The 22,507-nt window shown below is 41.7% G+C and overlaps 1 long non-coding RNA gene across 7 annotated transcripts in view; it reads left to right on the top strand.

Moving 5' to 3' along the window:
- LOC146859984 (uncharacterized) overlaps positions 1-22,507 on the top strand; it is a 566,738-nt gene that overhangs the window by 464,039 nt on the left and 80,192 nt on the right. Inside the window, exon 7 of one of the 7 annotated variants that reach the window (XR_014978751.1) lies at positions 1,550-1,843. The exons of the other annotated variants lie outside the window; for them this stretch is intronic. This is a non-coding gene — a long non-coding RNA (uncharacterized LOC146859984). Of the gene's footprint in view, positions 1-1,549; positions 1,844-22,507 lie in introns of those variants that run through there. 7 annotated transcript variants of the gene reach the window in all.

Here is a 22,507-nt window from a genome sequence, read left to right on the forward strand (position 1 = left end):
TACTAACGAACAACAACAGATCTGGGTGGGGGTCGGGTTCTTTACGAACTGGAAGTACAACGAACTACGAATGGGGGGGCACGGCTTTGTGTCCAAAGAAATGGTAGTTCGCAAATAACCCAATATGACCGATGTCCTGCCAGATGTATGTAACCAGAATAAAACTGCGGCCAACAACGACCACAACTGTACCATTCTTGTTGGCTAAGTTCTTTGGGGATCGCCATTGGGGCAGGGGGGGGCAGGGGTGTAAGTCGCACCGGGTAGGCGCAGTGCGAGGGTTATCCTGCAAACTCCGAAGAGGCTTGTGTGCGTGACAGGCCGCACCCGCACAGTGTAAAATAAGTTCTTCTGCGAGAAACGATCCTTTCATTATTGTGGCCCTCAAACAGAAACCTACGACTTGTCTGCACATTGTAGTTTATTGTAAGCTGCATACAGATTCGACCCACTGACTTAACACTTCTTCATATGATGTCTGTTTTCATAATCTGCTTCAATATACTAGAAGGCTCTAATAGCTTTCTCCAAACTACCGCGGTGCCTGCATATTTTGTGCACACGGGAAAAACAGGTGAACCATTATTTTTCTTTGCTGTTCTGGCCAAATATCTCCCCACCCTTAGAACATGTACAAGTAAAAAAAAAACAGCTGAAATGGTTTTCAGCCCCAGAAAATCTAAGTGGTTTGACAGAGAAATAGCCCTTTGCCTTTGCTTTAATTTGTACTGCAAGGCAAATCTTTTGGGGGGAAAATGAATAAACTTCTGAACCTTCAGAACCACTTTTAATTTCTAGTTTCTAACTACTTTTACTTGGCTATTCACTTACAACTAACATTGGCATCGCAAAGACTAATGTGCTACCTGACTGAAAAAGCTTTGGTATTATGTTTTGAATTCTTTCACTGAATGTACAAAACAGTACTAAATTCTGCGAGCCTTGCATTCTAAGGAACACATTTGGTTCTGTATTTATCCAGAAGAGCCATCAGAAAAAGATTTGCCAGTAGGGGCCGGTGTGTTTTAAGAACTAGATTCTCGAAAATAAACACTGAAAATGCATATTGTGCATCAACGTTAAGGAAATTATCCAAGAAGGGCATTAGTTATTTACCAAAGTGCGCTGCATAGCCAGATTTAGTCAGGCACAGTAAATCCAGTTAAAATCCCCTAGAGGGAAATATGTTTCATTTAGCATTTAGCAATAAATTAAAAGGCATACAACATTGTAACATCATTACTGCACTGTGTTGCATATTTCTTTCCCACTCAGTTAAAATTAGTATTTTGCTGGCTGCAAATACAAATTCATTTTGCTCTGTGTTAGGTATTTTTTGCACTAGTGCATAAAACAACATAACACACAGTCCTTCATTCTGGACGCTGTGGTTCGCGCAGGTGCATCATTTTTCATGAAGAGGTATAGTTACCACACGTTTGATGTTTTACCCCAGTTGGTTTTTCCACGCAAATGAAGTTTAAAATTTTGACATGGGCATAATATTTGGTTTGGGTTTTACTAACCACTGTCAGATGCTTATGGATAGCTTTCCAGGTCATAAGAGTGGGTTGCCCATCGCTTTCATGAGTGAGGAATCATAGTACATGTGTACAACTTCTACGCTCCCAAACGCCACCTCCGTTCAGCCAACCACGCCCTCGCCGCGGTCCCCCGCATCCGAAGAGCGACTACAGGAGGAATGTCCTTCTCCTACCTGGCCGCCAAGACCTGGAACTCCCTCCCTCCCGACCTGCGCCTGACCCAAGACCACCTCTCCTTCAGGAAGAAGCTGAAGACCTGGCTGTTCGAGCAGTAGCGGCACCCACCCTACCCCCAGCGCCTTGAGACCCTACGGGTATGTGGTGCGCTTTAGAAATGTCTTTGATTTGATTTGATTATGCTATACCTTCAGGGTAGTATGTGTAGCCTCTATCTAGTTGGGCCGTTATTGAATAGGTCTAAGAGTTTGGGGGCATATGTATCAACATCACCATTTGCGATTCTCAAATAGCGATTTTTAAAGAGAGAATTGCAAAACGGGATTTATTTAAAAAATTGCAAACTTTTTGCGATTTCTTAAAATTCCTTAATTGCGATTAGCACATTGCGAAATCGCAATTAAGGAATACCTGCCCATTCATTTCTATGGGCCAGGAGACCCATAGGAATGAATGGGAACAAATTCTCAAATAGCGAATCGCAATTTGCTAATCGCAATTTGAGAATAATTTCAAAGGTGCAAGGGTGTCATGATGACACCCTGATGCACCCCTGAAATGAGCATGTGTGTGCATATGGCGCACATACATGCCCCAAGGGCATGTATGAGCGCCACGTGGCACTTTGTAAAATTCAAATAAGTGCATTTTGAAAGGAAATCGCAAATTACCACCAACTGGAAGTTGGTGGTAATTTTCGATTTCTTAAGGATAATTCGCACTACTTGGGTGCTTTTTACATATCATTTAAGAAATCGCAAATTGCGATTTCTTAAATGCTTACGCAAAATTAAGAAATCGCTAAATTAGCAATTCCTTAATTTTGCGATGGGATGTGGCTCATCCATCCCGATTACCGATTTTTTAATCGCAAACGCTGTTATTTTGCGAATCGCAGCGTTTGCGATTAAAAAATCGTTTGATACATATGCCCCTTGGTAGCAAGATAGCAATCTGTGACAGTTGAAACATATGATACAGCAATATCATTGACAGAATATCATGTAAATATTGTGTCATACACATTTACAAAAAGCATTGCCCCACTGGAGTTAAAAATCGTAAATCTACATCCAATGGGACTATACTTCTGTGAACAATATTAAGGAGACAATAGATAGGTCAGGTAATATTTGTGTAGATGATATCGTAACATTAAATTGTGTTGACTTGCTTAATCACAGGATGATATACCGCATGACTTTATATCTGCCCTTAGTTTAGAAGAGTTTAGGTGTGTTTTATGTACCCCCAAAGAATAGTATATCTTTGTGTACCTGGTGAAGTAGAAATATTAGGATGAGCAGTGGGATCAATCCTAACAAGCAGGTAAAACGTGGACAACCCACCTTATTCACTGTTTAGGCCTTCCTCTAAAGAGTCAACTGTAAGCTCTATCTTCGTATAAAGACATTGGTCTTCTTAGAGATTAAGGATGCCTGATGGTTATCAATTTTGTGATTGAACACTCAATTAACAAGTATTCCTAAAAACTCAAGATTATTCTGTCTCCACTCAAATTCAAAACCTAGTGGGCACTCTTGACATGATTAATGTTATACTCCTGTCCCAGTTAACCTTAAAATGCACAAAAATGAAAATTATGAATAGAGAGGAAGTAGTGAGGGCTGCGAACTAAACTGCTGAGTCAAAGCAGAAAACTATCAGCATGGGGCAGTGGTATAATTGTTGATCTTAGATTGTTTGCTCCTTATCACATCCGTCAGACAGTTGCCTGTTTTTAGAGGTTCTGGAACTAACAGGAAGAGAACAGGCAATAACGGGCATCCCTGTTTCATGCCTCTGTGAACTACAAAAGTATTGAATAGCTGCCCCACACATTTCCTGTGCCACAATGTTAACACATGGCCCACACATTTTTTATACATACTCTGTCCTATCCAGGTCTTTTTCAAGTGTTAGGAATAGATACCCCATATAACAAACAAATTCCTCTTCGGCATCCAGTGAGATAAATAGAGCTTCTTCCAAGGTGTCCTTGCTGAGGCATAACAGAAGACACAATGTCCCATGATGTTTTTGGAATGAGAAGCCAAGGACAAATAATTTAAAACGTGTATTTTAAAATGCACTTGTACCCTTAGGTCTCTTGGTACTAAAATAATATGTTTATTGTTACCCAACAATAGTACAATAGTAATCTTTCTATTGACGTCAGAATTATGAAGATCTGATTGGACCCCCTGGGATAGAAACCTGTTCCCATGAGATCAAACAAAGATTCCTGAAGTGGATACATCTGTCCACTGAACCACCTGGTCCGCCATCTATTTTTTTTCACTTGTGACTGAGTTTATTATTGGCGACCATATGCCTGTTAGAATTTTAACCAGAGTCTTCAACAATACATTGTTTAAAAATATTGGGAAATAGCTGACACTTTATAAGGTGTCCCTGACGGGTTTAGGACGAACACAAACTAAAGCCTTGTACAACCATAATCCAAGTACCAGTGGATTCTTCTTTCTTGTGTGAGTGAATCATACAGAATGTCAGTCAGTTGTGCTTTGCCCAGCTTATAGAATCTTTCTCCAACCATTAGGTTAATGGCAATTAAGTGATGGATAAGTAATTTCATCCTCTGATATTTTCCTTCTAGTACGGCTTTCTTCTCTGTTTCCACTTGAGGTATGTCATGCCAGGAAAAGACATCTTCCTCTGCAGATGTGGTTTCCCCACTCCTCTGCAGGTTTGGTTTCCCCAATCCCTGTAATATACAACTCTATATAGTAACTATCAAATATATTCAGTATGTTTTGAGGAAGGCCACTGGGTTTATGCAATTGTGCAGCTGCGGTGATTTTCACATCATTATAGATTTGTCACATTTGACACATATGCCATCATCTGTCACATGATCTGCAGATATTAATAAAACATTGTTTCTAGCTCAAACTGTTCAAATGTTATAAAAATGAAGCGACTGGTCACCTTTCTGTTGCCTATTGCTATATTTGGGTGTTAAACAGGTTCTAATGAGATGCAACCGATACCCAGACAGTATTTCCAAGTTTACAAATTACTAAATAATGATGAAATACTATTACAAAATGTGCTGATTTATGCGGCATAATTCGCTTTTTCTTGCCATATAATTTATTCAAACCTGCCACAAAATTTACTTAACCCTGCTGCATAATTCAGCACTCTCAAGCTGCATAATTCTGGTGGCTCTGGTATTGGGGATGCTTTTGTACGATGCACTGGCTATATTAGATGATAGGTATCTCAGAGAGTGCAAGGTTGAGTTGCTAAGTGGATCTAGAATTTTCACCTTCTTAATAAATTTGCTATTGTAGATGCGTGAGGGAATGATCAGCTCTGGAGGTAAAGAGTGAGTTAAGAGAGATCTTAGCACTTTTCTGTTTCAGTCAGTGGAGTGTCTTTTGTATCTAGGTGATAGGTCTTAAAAGAGGATTCAAGTCACTTCTGTTCCCAATTAATCTTCTTCTTGTGTAAGGCTCTCTCTCTCATCATTCCCACTTGTAGAGAAGTCCTATCCGCTTCCTATGAGGTTACTCTGTTTTCCAACAGATATGTCTTCCTATGATTTGTAGCTCATTCATTTCAGCAGTAAGTTTACGCTTGGTTAATTTTCCATGATTTGAGTAGAAGGGCAGCATTGATACATTCAAGGATTAAGGTCTCTGAAGAGCGATCTGATAGTGTGCCCGCATGGATGTATCAATGCAAAACATTTGGCAGCAGTGAGACAGTGATTAAGACGCATATTCTTCCATTGGTGCAATTGGCATACAATAGAAAGGAGTGATCAATCTTGGTTGAATATACCAGCCTTCAGAAACCCAGCAGGCCATGATCTGTCATCACATTCCCTAACATTACCTATAAACTTAATTTCTTGAGTCTACCAGGTTTGTCCAATCACAAGTTGGGTCTAGGGCCAATCTCTAGTCTTCTCCAGTAAAGGAACCAAATTTCATCAGACTCTGTACAGGGAATGTGTTCTGATTTTATTAGGGGCATGAACGGATCAGGCTGTCAACATCTTGTTAAGTATGAACTGTATTGTAAGCAAATAACATTCTCCTGCATCATCAAAGCCTTCAAGATTTTACCAGGCAGAGATTTCTTCTGCAGTACGGTATCACCATATTTTTTAGAGCTATGAGAAGTGAACTGTTGGATTCCAGGTATCTGTTCTATTTGGCTGAGTTATATCACACTTCCACCCAGACAAATTTCACTTTGTCTGATTTTCGTTGGGACAAATGTGTTTTTTAATAAAAGAGCAATGTCTGTATTTGGAGAGCGGTAAGACAAGATCTTTTTCCTTTCTACAAAATGGGACTATAAAATATTGAGGCCTAAATATTGAGACCCAAAATATCAAGAATCTTAATATAAATAGATAGGACAGGTTTACTATACTTAACTTTACGTCGAAGAACCTTAAAGAAGCAATGATGCAAACTATACTTAAGCTATACCCACAAACAGCCATACAAGGATGTTCTGACTCTTTAATCAAAGCATTTGGAGACACCTCCAACAATCTGTGCATTTGGAGACACCTACAACAATCTGTACTAAGTGTAGAATATGCAACAAATAGCCAATTTGCGTTTGAATTAAAAATATATTGCACTACCCTTTGTACATGTAACAGAGTTAACTAACTACTGCAACTCATTTATAGAAAGTCCTTTGTACCCACAAAACCAGTGCAAACGAATGGCCTGATTAAAAGATTGGCAGTCCAACTACCAGACCGCCAATGGCGGGCAGCACAATGCCACCAAGCCTGCAACTTCCCTACCGCTGCATTATGACAACACCGCCCGGTTGGCGGTGTTGTCTCGGTGGTGCAATGGCGGCAGCTTGCTTTGGCTCTTACAGAGCCTGAAGGATATGCTGCCGCATTGGCTGTGCCACTTGCACGTCGGTGCACTCTGTGCCACGCACCATGTCATGTCCCATGCATACACCCCATGTGCAAAAACTACCTGTGGCCCTATTAGGTGCCACTTTCCTAGCCTTTCTGCCGATATTGTCATGGCGGGGTCTCTGTCATGAAATGGTCTGCAGTAAGGCAGGTCATGATCAGCACGGCAGTGCTGGCATCGGCAGCGCCGACACAGCCCACTGCTTTCCTACCGTTGCCCCATTGGGACGCAGGATCCTGCCGGTGGTCTTGTGTCAGGCTGGTGGCAGTCTGACTGCCAAACTCGTAATCGGGCAGTCCGACCGCCACCACGGGTACAGCAGTCTTGGGACCGCTGTACTCTTAATTGGGCCCCAAGTCCCCTAATAGACTACTTTAAAGATACTTGGGTCGGCGGACAGCAACGTTCTGCACACAGATGCCAACCCAAATTCCAAATACCATGTTGGAACGTCTATGACACCACCATGGCTCAAGAAGACAAAACTAACAGTGCAGTAGAGGATGGCACAATGCCTTCCAAACTACATTAGAGGGAACTTATCCTACACTCTATAAATTCATAGAAGGCCAACAAAAAGAACACAGCTACCAACAACTAAGAATGGAGCAATCATTGACCCAAACTAGACTTAAAATTAGCAAACAAAACATGCTAAAATGTAAAGGAAAACTATTTATTAAAAACAAAGGAGTACACTACTTAGAATCAATAGCAAAAACCCCTTTATAAAAAAACAATCTACACACTAACCAATAAATCCTGTCAAAGGTATACACCAGCATAACTGAAATATTTTATCTAAATATAGAATAAAAATAGCCAAAAAGACTAATACATGAACAATAATGTGTTTTTAATTAGTTACAAATTAAGAAATTACCAACCACAAAGCACAAAATTACAAATAAAATTAATTGGAATCAAGAATATGCAAGACATCGAAATGTAAATATAAAATAACTCCTAAAAGTTAACTACACATACATAATAAAATCTAACATTTCCCACCCACAAATAATTACGCAAATAAAACTTACTACTCTGTAGCTATAGATCTTCGTCAATATCCATTTTGTCAAAATATAATCAGCAAAAAGGGGAAAAATAAATCTAAAACAAGACCAAATAAATGCAAAAATAAAACAAGTACAATGCAAATCCAACAAAGCAATAAACATTATAAGGAACCATAAAAGCCTGAAAAAATGTATAAAACACTCCAGGAAACTTAACAAATCAAAGGAAATCAAAAATTAAATTATATGGTTTACTAGGAACCAATATAATTTTCTTTGAAAAACATGCAAAATCCACAGGTTTGTGTGATAACTTCGGATCAGTAAACATGTAAAAAACATACAATACCCACCTAGAGAAACACTATCTTAAAACATAATATAAACATTTAAAACTATGCAAGACACATAGCATAACAGTATATAAAATAACAATACAGTACTACCAAACTCTAGTTAGGCCTAACACACAGCACTATTTAAAAAATAACAAATAGTATGAAATTTAAAAAAAAAAGGTTTATACCAACACTATTCCTACCATTACCTAGTCCTACCTAAACCCTTCACACCAAAACCCTATAAAGAAAACCTTAAAAAATGTTTTACCTTATCCAACAAGCAGCTGTGAAACTCCCCACCAGGAAAACAATTGAAAAATGGCGCAATATACTACAAAAGTAGAGTTCCTAGTAAAAAATGGCCACTAAATGAAAACAAAAAAGAGCATCTGTCTATAGAAAACAGAGGGACTTTAAATAAAAATAATTTTAACTATTTAAAGAATGTTACAAATGCAAAACATGATAATAAATGTTAAATGAAAATAAAAAACAGGTATGTAAAGTATAAAATAAAGAATACTATAAAAACAAAATAATAACATAATATAGTGTTAATAATATACTTAAAAACATATATAAATGTTGTTATGTAATGTAAAGTATAAAATAAAGAATACTATAAAAACAAAATATTAACATAATATAGTGTTAATAATATACTTAAACACATATATAAAAGATGTTTAGACATAATTATGTTGGCCAAATGCATACAGCTGAGAAATAAAAATGAACCATATTGAAACAATAGTGTAAAAATAAAAAAGTGAAACAATGTAACTAATAAAATAGTAAATAAAACATAATAAGTTATCAATAAATATGATATTACAAGCAACAATATTTTCTAAAACATAATTTGTCACAGCAATATAAGAAACAACACTTAAAACAATATTATCACTTGTGATATTGCTGCCCACAATATTTATGTATCAGAATATATTTTCGTTTTTATTATTTCTATTTTGTTTTTAAAAAAAAAAGCTTTTTGCATTATGATCACTCTGTAACTCCGCTTGCTATGTTGTACAGCGATTGGTTACTCTTCTTGGCTCTCCTGTTCTTGCCGCGTGGCAAATTCCTCTGCTGGTGGCCACTGAAAGAGAAATGTCCAGGTGGCGAGCCCACCTACATACCCCCGCCAACCCCCAGGCAGGAAGTAACATCATATACCTGGGTTAAATGGGGAGGTGTAATCTTGCATTGAGCGTGGCTTCCATTCTAAGGGGATGATTCTGACTCTGGCGGTGCGGGACTGGACCGCCATGCCAGCGCCCCGCTCCTCCAAAGTTGACCGCCAGCTGCTCGCCAGATTATGAGTTTTCTCCTGGTATGGTGGGCGTTCCTTTGGTGTTCCCGCAGCACATCAATAGAAGCACCAGAAACCCACTGATAAGGCCAAAAGAAGAGATACTGTGCCACATCATAACACAGAACCATAATCAATACAAAGCAAGCTCTAAAGGCAGTAATAACCAGGTACTAAAGTACAAACGTACTTACTAGCATGAATGAGGGAAGTGTCACATGACCTCGAATCGGGTGTGACGACCCAGGCTCGGGTGAGAGGCCAATGAGCGCACAGCGGACAGTGGCATCCAGTGAAATGAAAGACATTGGAATAGTGAAAATTTTCAATGGCTCTAGAAGGATGAATGAAGTATGATGCAGCTGTGTTTCTAAAAGCACCGCTGCCTTTCAACACTCAGGTGCCGATTCCGATCCGGGTCGGAAAGCCGGATCCAGAGTGTTTTCCGACCGAGCCGGAGTCCTGCAGTCCGACCGAGCGAGTACGATGCGGCCGTATGCTGTCGGACTCGGTTCGGTCGGACTCCCATAGAAGTCAATGGGAGCTGGTTGTATGACGCGTACATGGGCTCCCATTGACTGAATGGGTACGTCGCAGACAAGTGCGCCCCCTACAGTGAGTACGCATCGGTGCCATCCGCACTATACATGCCTGTTTTGGGGAGACCCATGGGTCTCTCCCAGTGTCCGAGCCATAGGGCTGCGGGTGACAGGGGGTCCGACGTGGACCCCCAAAGGCAACTACCCGGACGATTTTGGAGCCGGACACTCCGGCTCGCACAGGCTGTCGGACGCGTGCATCGTACTGGCTCAGTCGTGAATCGCATTGCACGCCACGGTTAGCTTACGACCGAGACATACAGAGCGGTTCGGACTCGGAAACAAGTCGGTCTGGGAATTTCATGTAGCTCGCATCGTACTTGCTCGCTCGTACAGCTGTACAAGTCAGGCGGAAAACACGCGTACGTGGCGTAGTTTTTCCGGCCGTATCGCATTCGGTGCCCTTCCAATCCGGATCGGAATCAGCCTCTTAGTGGAGGCTGGCAGAGAACATGGGTGGCAAGGCGTGGGGGAAGTTTGAAAAATAAATACATTTAAACAAAAAACAACTTTTAAACGTCCACCATCTCTCTGTAGCGTTGCCGCTCTTTTTGGAGAGATCCGAACCAGGAAGCCCCCAGGCTCCCCATAGCCAATCACAATGCTGCAATGCTGATGGGAACACGGAGCCTGTGCATGTTCCTCACCAGGCTGTGCATTACAGCCTGGTGGGGAAGATGCAAAGGGTGCATGACTCTTTGGCCAGCCCATGACAGCTGGCCAAACAGTCATGCGCACTTGGAGTGTGCAAACCACTACTTCCCCTGTGACTCCAGCTCTGATCTAACCCAGTCCCATAGGAAAAAAATAATAATAATATTAGCAAGGTTAATATCATTTTATTTATATATTTTGTTCTGCTCTGCGAGCAGTGGGGTGACACTCCTCCGCCTTAGCAGAGGAGTCGCTCCTGTCAACACTGCCAAGAAAGAGCACCAGGTGGACTGCATGGATTGAGACATTTGATGACTTCATAGATGCCCTAGAAGTAGATGATAAGAAAATCATTAAATATTTATAAGAACCTTGCTTGTGACAGAGTAAAGAAGTGCTGAAAAGAATCTTGCAGACTAATGCAATTGTAACGTCAGATCAAAGAAGCATTGGGAGTCAAGTTTAATCCAATGCCGAATATCAATTTTTACACAAGCGAGACAGCAAGGTGGTAAAACCATAGATGAATTTGTTGAGAGACTTGATGAGCTTATCAAACTCTGTAACTTTAGTGAATTTAATGATGAAGAAGCCATACACCTCAGAGTCAATTATGACTGTCTTTCAGACTCTTTCAGAAGACGCATGTTGAGAGAGAAGCTCAGTTTAGAGAAAGTACTAATGGCAGATCAACAAGATGCTTATATGGAAAAGTATTCCGAGTTGTTCATGAAAAGTGAACACAAACACAGGGTAGATGCATGCAAGTCAACGTCTCCAAAGAATAAAAAGATGTGTTTCCGATGCGGGTTTTCATTTCATCATGAAGGCAAAACTCCAGCCATAGGACAGAAATGTATAGGTTGTGAAAAAGAAAACCAACTCATAATGGTTTGCAAAGTGAAATAGAACCAAGTACGTCACAGCAAGAAGAGAAATGGATGCCAGAGGGTTCCAGAAGCATTCTCGCCTTGCCCACAAGGCGAAATAGCAACATCAGTTATGACAAGTAGAAACCAGGCAAAGAAGATAGTCATTAAATTCATCCTACAGAGGTTCTTCAACATCATTATCAAGCACTGATAAAGAATCTGGATGTGCAATGAAGATATCGACCAAGGAACGACAGCCACATGTAGGTTTGGCTGCCTGCAAGAAAGAACAAAAGACTAAGGCAAACCACCAAATGAAACAACCAAATTCATTTGGACACTGCCCCAAGATTACAATAAAGGTTGCCCCATAACTATTATCATAGACAGTGGTGCATCGATTAACACAATGCCACTCTAAAAGTTCAATAGCCTGTCTCTTTTGCCACGCCTCGACCCATGAAACATATAGGTATACACTTGGGCTGCTTCTAAACCATTGCAGAAACAAGGGTCACTCACAGTGACCATGTGACATAAAACAGTATCAATGCAAGGGCCAATTAATGTTCTTAGAGGGACTTCGTCTAGTGAATGCATACTCAGTTTTGCCACTGTTGCTGACATGGGACTGATATCTCTCAACTATAACCTCCACACTAAATCTGAGGTTGTGAGTCAGTTCCTGTCGTTGTTTCAGGGCCTAGGAAGGCTCAAGAAACTGAAAGTGCGACTTCACATTAATGAGGACATTTGCCCGTTTGCCCAGCGGCACCGCAGAGTCACTCTTCACTGGCAAGAAACGCAGTCGACGCACGACATCATTGAGTGCTCCACTGGTCATGGGCTTCGCCTATAGTGGTGGTGCCAAAAAAGGACAGTGGAAGTGTTGTGTGCATCTGTGTTGATATGCTCCAGGCCGATAAAGCAATCAAGAGAGAAGTACATCCTGGTTCACACATCGCAGACATGAATGGTGTCAAAGTCTTCTCCCATCTGGACCTAAACAAGAGATATCAACTCGAGTTAGAAGGAACCTGTAGGTACATCACTACTTTTTCGACTCATGTTGGTTTGTTCAGACATAAATGGATGAGCTTTGGAGAGTCGTCAGCTGCAGAAATATTTCAGGATGTTATACGTCGAATAATTCAACCTGTCATGCATGCTTTTAATTACAGTGATGACATACTGGTATTTAAGGCAATGCAAAAGAAGCATGATAAGTCTCGCACACAAGAATACCAGTTACTTGCTGATTTAGGTCTCACTTTGAATGCAGCAAAGTGTGAATTTCCCAAGACAAAACTTAAATTATTTGGGCACATATTCTCTGATGGGGGAATGACTCCTGACCCAGATGAAGTGCAAGCACTGTCAGCTACTCCCCCCCCCCCCCCCCACAAGATGTCACTATGCTGCGATCCTTCTTAGGCATGGCCAGTTATTGCTCAAGGTACATTTGTGACTTTGCTACTGTGAGTGCCCCATTGAGAGACTTGACGAAATGAGATGCCCCTTTCCAGTGGTCTGCTGAATGTGATCAAAGTAAAAAGAAAGTTTTTTAAATGCGATTGAGTCTGCAACCGAGATGGTCTATTTTGACCTCAAGTTACATACTGAGACCATAGATGCAAGCCCGGTGGGGCTGGGGCCAATCCTTGCTCAACATAATGGTCATCTGAATGCTCAGAGCCACATTGTAGCCTATGCCAGTCAAAGCCTGTCTGAAACAGAGCGACCTATTCTTAGCCAGAGAAGCGGAGTCTAGCTGTAGTGTGGGCCTGCCAACATTTTCATGCTTCCCTTGCATTGAGAGGTGGGGGTTGTGACTGAAAGAGTATGACTATGCAATTGAACACAAGCTGGGTAACGATTAGCACCCTGCTGATCACTTTTCATGAGTACTGTTACATCTGCACAGTTCAACCCCCTAAATGGCTGAGGAGTACATTAACTTCATTGCGAGGTCCAGCACATCAGCAACCCGATTCATTGAACAAATTATTGCTGCTACTAATGCTGATAAGAACATGCTTATCCATAAAGGCATCATTTAAACTCTTTGTGGAAACAAATGCCCAACCTTTTGCTGTCAAAGTAGAATAAAAAGAATTCAGACATGTACAGGATGAACTGTCCATTACCAGAGAAGGTGTTATATTGAGAGGCTTGAGAATCATCATACCCGGGAGCCTAAGACAGCAAGTCATTGAAGTAGCCCATGAAGGACATCGTGGCCTTGTAACCACCAAAAGAGACCTACGGGACCGAGTGTGGTTCCCACGCCTAAATGAGTGAGTTGAGAGGGAACTAAAGGAGTGCCATCTTTGCAACTGTCTTTCCCCCAAAGTGACACAGCATCCATTGACAATGTCTGACCTCCATGCACATGATTGGGAAAGAGTTGCAGTTGATTTATTTGGGCCTTTAGGAAACAGACATCATCTCATGTTAGCCATGCTTTTTCTTTAGTAGAGGAGGTATCATCAACAACCCATGACAAGGTCATCGAATAGCAGAATGATATCTTTGCAGCATGGGGTATCCCCGCCATTCTCAAATCAGACAATCCACTGTTCAATACCAAAGAATTCAATGAGTGTCTGGTCAGACTAAATGTCAAGCATCAAAAGAGCACACCTCTTCAGGGTGCGTCAATGGAGGGAATAAAGTTAAAGCAGTACTATGTCAAGCCCTCCATGCTTCTCTTTCAACTCCTCACTCCACAACTGGTGAGAAATCTGCCACCTTGCTGTTTGGGAGAGCCATCGAAACTGTAGACTGATCCTTAATTGTTGACCAGGTTTGTGTCACAGATGCATCTCAAACGTGCCAGGTGAAAACATATGCTAATCATCATCGTCAAGCTCAGGAAACAGTCTTCGATGAAGGTGACTGGATCCTGGTCAAGAAGGCACAAAAGCAGAAGACAGAGAATCCATTTGCTGTCAATCCTCTGAGGGATGTAACGTGCAAAGGACACAGGGTGACAGTACATCGTCCTGGAAAGTCCATCACAATTAAGCACCTACTGCGATATTCATCAGTTCCTCCAATCATGAATGAGGCAATCCCGCCTGACGGTCCAGATCAAGCAGCAGAACCCCTGACATCTCAACCATGTCATACCGCTCAATCTGGCAGACTAGTACAAGCGCCTGGATGACATATTGAAGAAATATGATGTGGCTGTTGTGTGGGACCCTTGTAGTTCTGGGCAGACTGGTTTTATTAATTGGTTATGACGTAATGAAAGTGCAGTGTGTGATCGTATGCTGAGGAATAAAGACATCTATTACAGAGCTCTGTGTTTGGTGTATTCATTTGCATGCTCCCGGGCTGGAAAGGATGCCTCAAATATAGCCAAAATGTGTGGCAAAGACCAGACATCTTTAGCTTCAATAGAGGGAATTTTCTAAGAGATAAACATAGCTGGCTCCCATAACTCTACCAGCAGTAGAAGGTATGGTCTGCCGAAAAAGGAATAAAATCCTTCATAACACTTTTTTTTATCATCCTGGTGTCTTGGCAACCGATAATATCATGTGCACTAATGAATGTCAATCAGTCTGTATTTTTTACTTTGTTATGGGCATCAGCTGTATTCCACGAGATAAGATTTAATCAATCAATCAGTAGATTTGTAGAGTGCTACTTGTCACCCGCGAGGGTATCCATGCGCTGACAGGGTACAGTTGATTAGCTGCCTAGGTAGGAGAAGGAGCGACCTCCACATCTGCTGCATTGGATACGGGAGGTGAGGGTTAGTGAAAGGTACCTGGAGCGGAGCTGTCTGCTAAGATGATGGACGTTCAGTGCGGTGGTTTAAGTAGGCGGGTCCGCAGTTGTGTAGGGTCTTGTATGTGCAGTCAGAAGCTTGAGTTGGCATCTTTTCTGTACAAGGAGGTAATGGAGATCCTTTAGGTAGGCAGTGACATGGGTTGACTAGGGAGATCCAGGACAAGTCTTGCTAAGGCTTTCTGTATGGTCTGTAGTCGCTGGAAGAGGTGAGATTCGATCCTTGCATAGAGAGAGTTGCCGTAGCCCATTTGGCTGGAGATGAGTGCTTGGGTGATGGTGCGTCTTGAGCTTAGAGGTAGCCATTTGAATATCTTACAAAGGATGCGGAGGATGCAGACGCAGGAGGAGGAGACGAAGTTGACCTGAGTTGTCATGGTTATTTTGTTTAGAATGATGTCTGGTTTCCTAGCGTGGTCAGTGAAGGTAGGAGTAGGTCTGAGATCTGATGGCCTCCAGGATGAGTCTCATGGGAGCTTTAGTTTCTGAAAATTAGGGCCTGGGTCAAGTCCATCTTAAGCTTCAGGCAGTTGTCCTTCATCCAGCTGGCGATATCTGTCATCGAGTTGTGGAAGTTGGTGTTGGTGTTGTCGACCGGAGAGGGAGAGGATGAGTTGTGTGTCATCAGAGTAGGTATGATTTGAACCTGTGGGTTTTGGTGATGCTGGCCAGAGGTGTCATATAAGTGTTGAAGAGGGTAGGGCTCAGTGAGGCTCCTAGGGGTACTCCACAGCTGATTTCCTTGGATTTGGGTGTGAAGGGGGAAATTGAAAGCTTGCATTTTTCTGGTGAGGAAAGAGGCGATCCACCTGAGAGAATCTCCTTGGATGCCTATGTTGTGCAGCCTTAGAATGAGTGTGTGGTGGGAGACCATATTGAACATTCTGGCTTGTAGATTGCTCAAGTATGATCTTATCAGATTGAAAAAACTGCAGGGGGGCTAGACCCTCCTAGTCTGTCAGATGAAGGGTTTGATCCTTCCTCGTAGGAGAATGAAGTAATTCATTAGCACTATAATAGCACTATATGCATTGAGGGCCTCTAAACGGTTCCTTCAGGGCACATTATAGCTGTCCTGATTTCCATTCACAAACATTTGCCCTTGTGTGAACTATTCAGGCTCCCAACAATATTTCATTTCTCTTTGGATGAGAGTTCTGAGGAGAACCTGTTAATTCACATCATTTGGTTCGAAACACGTCCACTATTATTTAACCACACAAGTGTGCTCTGAAATAGACTACATTGGCTAATTTTGTATAACTTTGTTAAAAATCATCCAGAGCTAAATGAAATATTGTTGTGAGCCTGAGTAGTTCACTGTCTGCCTTTTGACGTGATTAAGGTAGCTCTTCTTTTTGTTAAAAAATTATCAGATTTCAACCTACAGCGCTGTTAAATTTGTTGTCTATGTTGTGTCTGGTATGTCCAACAGTGTAGTTTGTGGTGTTGAGTATTTTTGAAATTTGATTCACTCCAATGCTGTGTTCTTCTGTGAATTTTTTGTATGTTGATTTTTTGAATTGTAAAACCATTCATGATTGTTAATGGATTTACAACTAGAAGTATAAAAAAGTAAAAAGGTTGAGAGAGTAAAAATTGGCATTTTGGTGACATTGATGAAAAACATTTAAGTTTTGTATTATATTACGGTGAACATTGCACACTGTGCTCAGGTCTATTGACTTGTTTATTGCATTTTCTTACTTTAACCATTCTGTGCCTCTGCCTATCTCTGAATACACATCTGGGATGGGTGACAGCTGGGTTTTTGCATTTCCTCTAGACAGTCACACACAACGGGAGCTGAGGTGTGCTTGATGGGCCATTCACATCCTGATGGGTCCTTTACATCCTGATGGGTCATCCTGGGTAAGATGGGAGGGAGGAGCTTAAACTTGCACCTGAATAGTGCTGTGTCTGTCCCCACACAAAGAGCTGAATACCTCCCTGTAGTAAGTTTGGAGCCAGAGCAGGAAGGGTAAGGACTTTGTGCACATCAAGGGCATCTTTTTGAAGTCTGTCCAACTTCAGAGGCACAACTGGGTACAAGTATTCCACCCCTTACACCACCAACCCAGTACACTTATGGACCTGAGAGCACTCTGCCAAGAAGATGGACTTCTACTTTGCTGTCCCTGCTCTGCTGCCCTCTTTGCCTGTTAGTAGAACGGGCTGGCACTGCATCTCTACATCCCCAGAGCCAAGTGACTCCAAGGGCTTGCCTCCTGTTCTGAAGTCTCAGGGACATTAAAGACTTGATTCAAACCTGTTACAGCCTCTGCACTCTGCCATCTGTGAGTCCTGCCTTGCCAAGGGGTGCCAAGCCAGTCCTGGGTCCATGGAAGTGGATTTTCTAGGTTTTTCTGCAAAAATCCATGCATTGCTTACTTTGCGTCCATCGGACCCAGCGTATTCTCTTTGACGTTGATGCATCGGTGCCGACAGCATGGCTCAACGATGGTGCATTGCCTTCCTTGCCAGGGTTTCACTGCAGATGCATCCCCGAACTGCGTCACTTGGAACTAATGCATCGCCTACAATTCAATGGATTGACTCCAACTCATCACCTCTGACTGCTCCGTGCACCTTGCTCCTTGACGTCGATGCTCCCTCCATGAAGGTACTGTTATCAGATGGGCCTGCCTGGCTTTTGCATCCGACCCATGCTTCATTGCGGTAGGCCTGACATTTCCCACTTGACCTGGTCCAGCATGACCAAATAGCTCCAGTTGGCACTTTACATTTCTTAACACTACATTTTAAGATATTCTTTGAAACCTCATAACTCCAGTTCTACTTATTAAATGTTTGTCTTTTTGGTCTTGATTTTTTCATTACATTATGCTCTATTGTTCTAACTTGGGTTATTTTTGTGCTGTGTTTTCAATGCATTACAGCATTAAGTTTTGCACAAACACTTTACACATTGCCTCTTACGTTTAGCCTGACTTCTCTGTGCCAAGCTCCCAGAGGATGAGCACAGGTTAATTTAGGGCGTGTATCTGGCTTACCCTGTCTAGGATTGTGGTTCCTGCTTAGACAGGGTACATCCCATGCCAACCAGAAACCCAATTTTTAACAGCATGCATTACCCTTTTACAAGCAACACCCTGATTTAGGTGTATCTAATTCAAATTACCAAGCCCCTCATCAGATTGTTAAAATTTTTGAGTTTCAAGTCAGTTAAATTATATCCAGTTTAAAGAAGTAATGGTAAGCAATCTCACAGAGGCCTGTGGCATTCTTTTAGTTTCCTGCACTCGTTATTCTTCCACACTTGCATACTTTTTGCTTGAGAAATGTGTATAAGTCGTAAGATACAAGCATTTTGTAAACTAGTACATTGCTGAGCCTTTTCTTGTGAGTTCTGTGAAACATTGCTCAGGTAACTCACAAGCATTTTGAGTGTGGGTGCATACTTTGTGTAGCTTTTTCTTGCGAATGATTTAGCACCAATATGAAATGGAAAACAAAATCCAAAAGAATTACAAAAGGAAGCACTGCTTGTGCTGGTAGTTTGAATGTTTTTTGGGTGATTTATGTGAGAATTATTTCGAGTTTGAGAGGAAAAATCGGTGTTACTTTGAAAACCCTGTGTATATACAGGTATCCATCCAAGGTACCCCCAGTCCCAAAACAATGTTACAAAACATGATAGCTTTTCACAAGACAATAATTATATATTTTCATAAATTTCAAAATAACTAAAGAGGAACACAGCAATGCCAGCCATTTAGTCTTTAACATGCAATTCAAATTATGCAGGGATCTCATTAGCCTGCACTCAAACATGGTGCTGTTTTGCAATCGTATACTTGATAATTTAGGACCGAACAGAGGCATATTGAACAGAGGCATGCTCTATCATGTGCGCGTTGATGTTTTGTGTGATAAACCTGGTAAACATCGAAGCCACCTCACAATCGATAATATGGCATATAGGAGCTGTCTGGGATATAAATGAAGTGTTCTGTGCAAAGATTTCACCCCGTTAGGACCAGTTTAACAACCAACTGCAACCAACTACAGAAAGCAGCAACTAAAAGATGACACACATTTTTAGTACTTTTTGACCTTTTTGCGCTAGAAACGTTTTTTGTTAAAATCTGTAGATTAAGCAGTAGATGACAGATTATGCGGCAAATGCAGCAAATCAGTAATATAAAAGGTAGCCTCAGAATTGCACAATTCTAGTTGCCCTGGTTATAAGGCATATTTATGTGTAGATGTTTGGGTGTGCCTCTTTCCAATAGTTCCAATCCCATGAAAGGGGCAGCTGTCCTGAAGTGATTGTAAAGTCTGAATAAAGGCAAGAAAATCCTGTTCATAAACATATCAGCCATCATGAGAAGTGCTATTGTCTTTCTGACTCTTCCTGGGCATTCTCTAGCTCAGTCTTCCTATGTCTGCAAATGTATTTCTCTCTGTCTTTTCCCATGTCTCTCTCTCCTTTTGTCTTTCTCTGTCCGGTTCTTTTTGTCCTGTTCTCTCACTCTTACTCCCCCTGACTTATCTTTGCAGCTTGCTGTCTCTCTCACATCCCTTCTTCTCTTTCTCTGACTTTGTATGTATCTCTCTGTCTTTTTCTCTTTCAGTTTCCCTCTAGCCACGTCTTTCTTTCTCCTCATCTCTCCCTGTCCTAGGACGTTCTTATTATCTTGGACACATTCCAAATGTTTTCAAACTCTGCACTTAATCTTTGCAGCCTGCTTTGCAAACTGGAAAGTTTCAGAAGCGAAATTGTTTGAATGGGCCTGTCAGTTCTCAATGTAGTCCTCTGTGCATTTTTATTACTGCCATCTGACCCTGCATCGACGGGGTCAGTGGACACTTCATCTTCTTAAATCTCAACTATGCTTTTCTCTATTTATAAATGTTGGATGTAAGTCATCCTCTTCCCTCCCACATCACACTAGATCTTACCATGTGCACCTACTCACATATTCCACATACCAGACCTTCAATTAACTTCAACGTGAGAACCTTATGAAAAAGCTACAAATATGTATTCAGCTTTTGAAGGGATCTGAGAAATATTTGTCGCCTCAGACATCTGTAGACGTAGAAGGAATTATTTGTGAATTTATAACTGTAACTAGAAATCATGGATACATTTAAATATACTATGCGCTTTAAAATTGCATATGTTGTTTTATTGTTTTCAGTGTAAACTCGCGCTGAGCAGGAGGATGCGATCAGTCATCCTCTTTTTGAACACCACAGCCCCATCCTTGCTGCTGTCAGGGTCTCAGATCAGAGGCACCTGATGCTCCCTGTTCCTCGAAAGTGTTTTCCTTGCAACAGGGCCCATCCCCCAGTCTGCAGGGTAAACTGACTTCATGAGATCCCGGCACACCGCCTCTTGATATTCTAATGGCCCTTGTAATGCACAGGTGCCTATTTGCACGTTGTTAGCTGCCCAAATCAAAGTCCTGCCATAAGCTTCCTCTCAAGGCACATATTTTAACATCTTCTGGAGAAGTGTGGCTCAATGATTAGAGCGGCAGACCCTGATGCAAAGGTCTAGCCCGGGACCAGGGTTCAATTCCCCGCCTCGGCGGGTCTTGGGCTCAAAAATTCCCCGGACCTGATAATTCTCGCCTCGGTGCCTATTCCAATCATGGAGTCCCACTCTGCAACTCTGGGCAATAGCTTGCTTAATCTCCACAACGGCCCCCACAACGCTAAAGATGCCTGGCCTCCACCTTGGGAGTGCCCAGGAGTGGACGTCTCACAGGGAAAGCCAGGATGGGTTCCACAGCGGTATTCGTACAAGTGCCTTGAGACCCTTGCGGGTGAGTAGTGCGCTATACAAGTATCAATTTACATTTCAATGGTAGACTGAGGAAAGGGCTTTGCCTACACGCTATGGAGCAAATAAAAAGAAAGCCTTTTATGTTTTAAAAGCAAATATTGTGAATTGCACAGACCCCTAATCATCATCATGTCAATAATTTTTTTTTAAACTTCCATGTAAGCCTTCGGCAACTTTGGCACTGTAAAAAGAAACGAATTTCTAACAATTAGTCTTCAATGAGAGATTAGCGCTAACAGCAGTTTTAATTTAACCTCATCAGAAGACCTGAAATAATGGTGCTGAAGCCATGTTAAAATATCATTGTTGCTAAATCAAGCAGAATGAGCAGTCTTTACATGCATCCAGAATAAGAAGCTATGGAGCCTATGCCGAGATTCCGACACTCCCCTGTTCTTAAAGGCGGCAGCTCTGGTCGTTTCCCCACATCCTCTACTTTCCTGGATTTCTCTTTGGTCACCCCATTATGTTTTCCAGTCCCCAGCCATATAATTTGTGTTTACTCACATATCCCCGTTTGTAGTGCGCACTACTGAAGATGCGAAAAGCCTAAAAAAAAAAACCTCAGCACCGTAACTCCAAATGTTCAGCTGGTGAAGAGATCAGAGAATCATGTAACCCTTTCAGTCTGCGCAAGCTCGCCATGGAGCTGCAGTATTTGTAAGTACAAATTAAATAATTTACACAGTGAACTATGCTGCGCCTTTAAATCATACGTCGCTTAACAGCTGGAAGCTTTACAGAGACAGCCTCGGTTTGCACACCTGCATCCTACGCTGCTTCTCTCTAGAAAGGTGTGTTAGAGGCAGGACCCATCCCCCAGTCAGAGCTAAGAGAACGCGGGTCTCTTGCGATGCTAATTGTCTCTTTGTTATGCGAAGAGATGCATTTGCTTCTCTAGTCCGTCAGCATCCTGCGGCCCTGCCCGGAGTTACCTCTCAAAGCAGGGAGTGTTCACAGACGCTGTTGAGAAAGGCCTCACAGATTTTAGAATTATGCCAAACAAGCGCACCTCTCTTTTAAGACCTGATTACTTTAATCAGTTAACCTCCAGATGCCTAAAACAAACAAAATTGAATGTGTCCGTGTGTAATGTTTCCCAGGCTACATACAGCACACAATATACACAATTGGGAATTAAAGACACAATTGGGATGTGCAGAATGAAACAGGCGTACCTTTTGTTTTATATAGTGTGTACATGCGTTTTTAATTTCTGTCGAGTTTATCATAGTCTCACACAAGCTTTTCTGGTGCAGTGCGAGCACCTCCTTCTGTAGGCCTGTAGTGGATAAAGAAAACGTATTTACGCCATATTTATGTCAGTTACTACATTATTTTCAGACAGTACAGCTCAGAAATAGCAGTCAAACGTTGACTATTTTTATTTCTGACCTTTGCTGTCTGAAACTAAAGCACCAATTTCGAGAAATATCATG

Source organism: Triturus cristatus, chromosome 3_1 (assembly GCF_964204655.1).
Source record: "Triturus cristatus chromosome 3_1, aTriCri1.1, whole genome shotgun sequence".
Classification (NCBI taxonomy): Eukaryota; Metazoa; Chordata; class Amphibia; order Caudata; family Salamandridae; genus Triturus; species Triturus cristatus.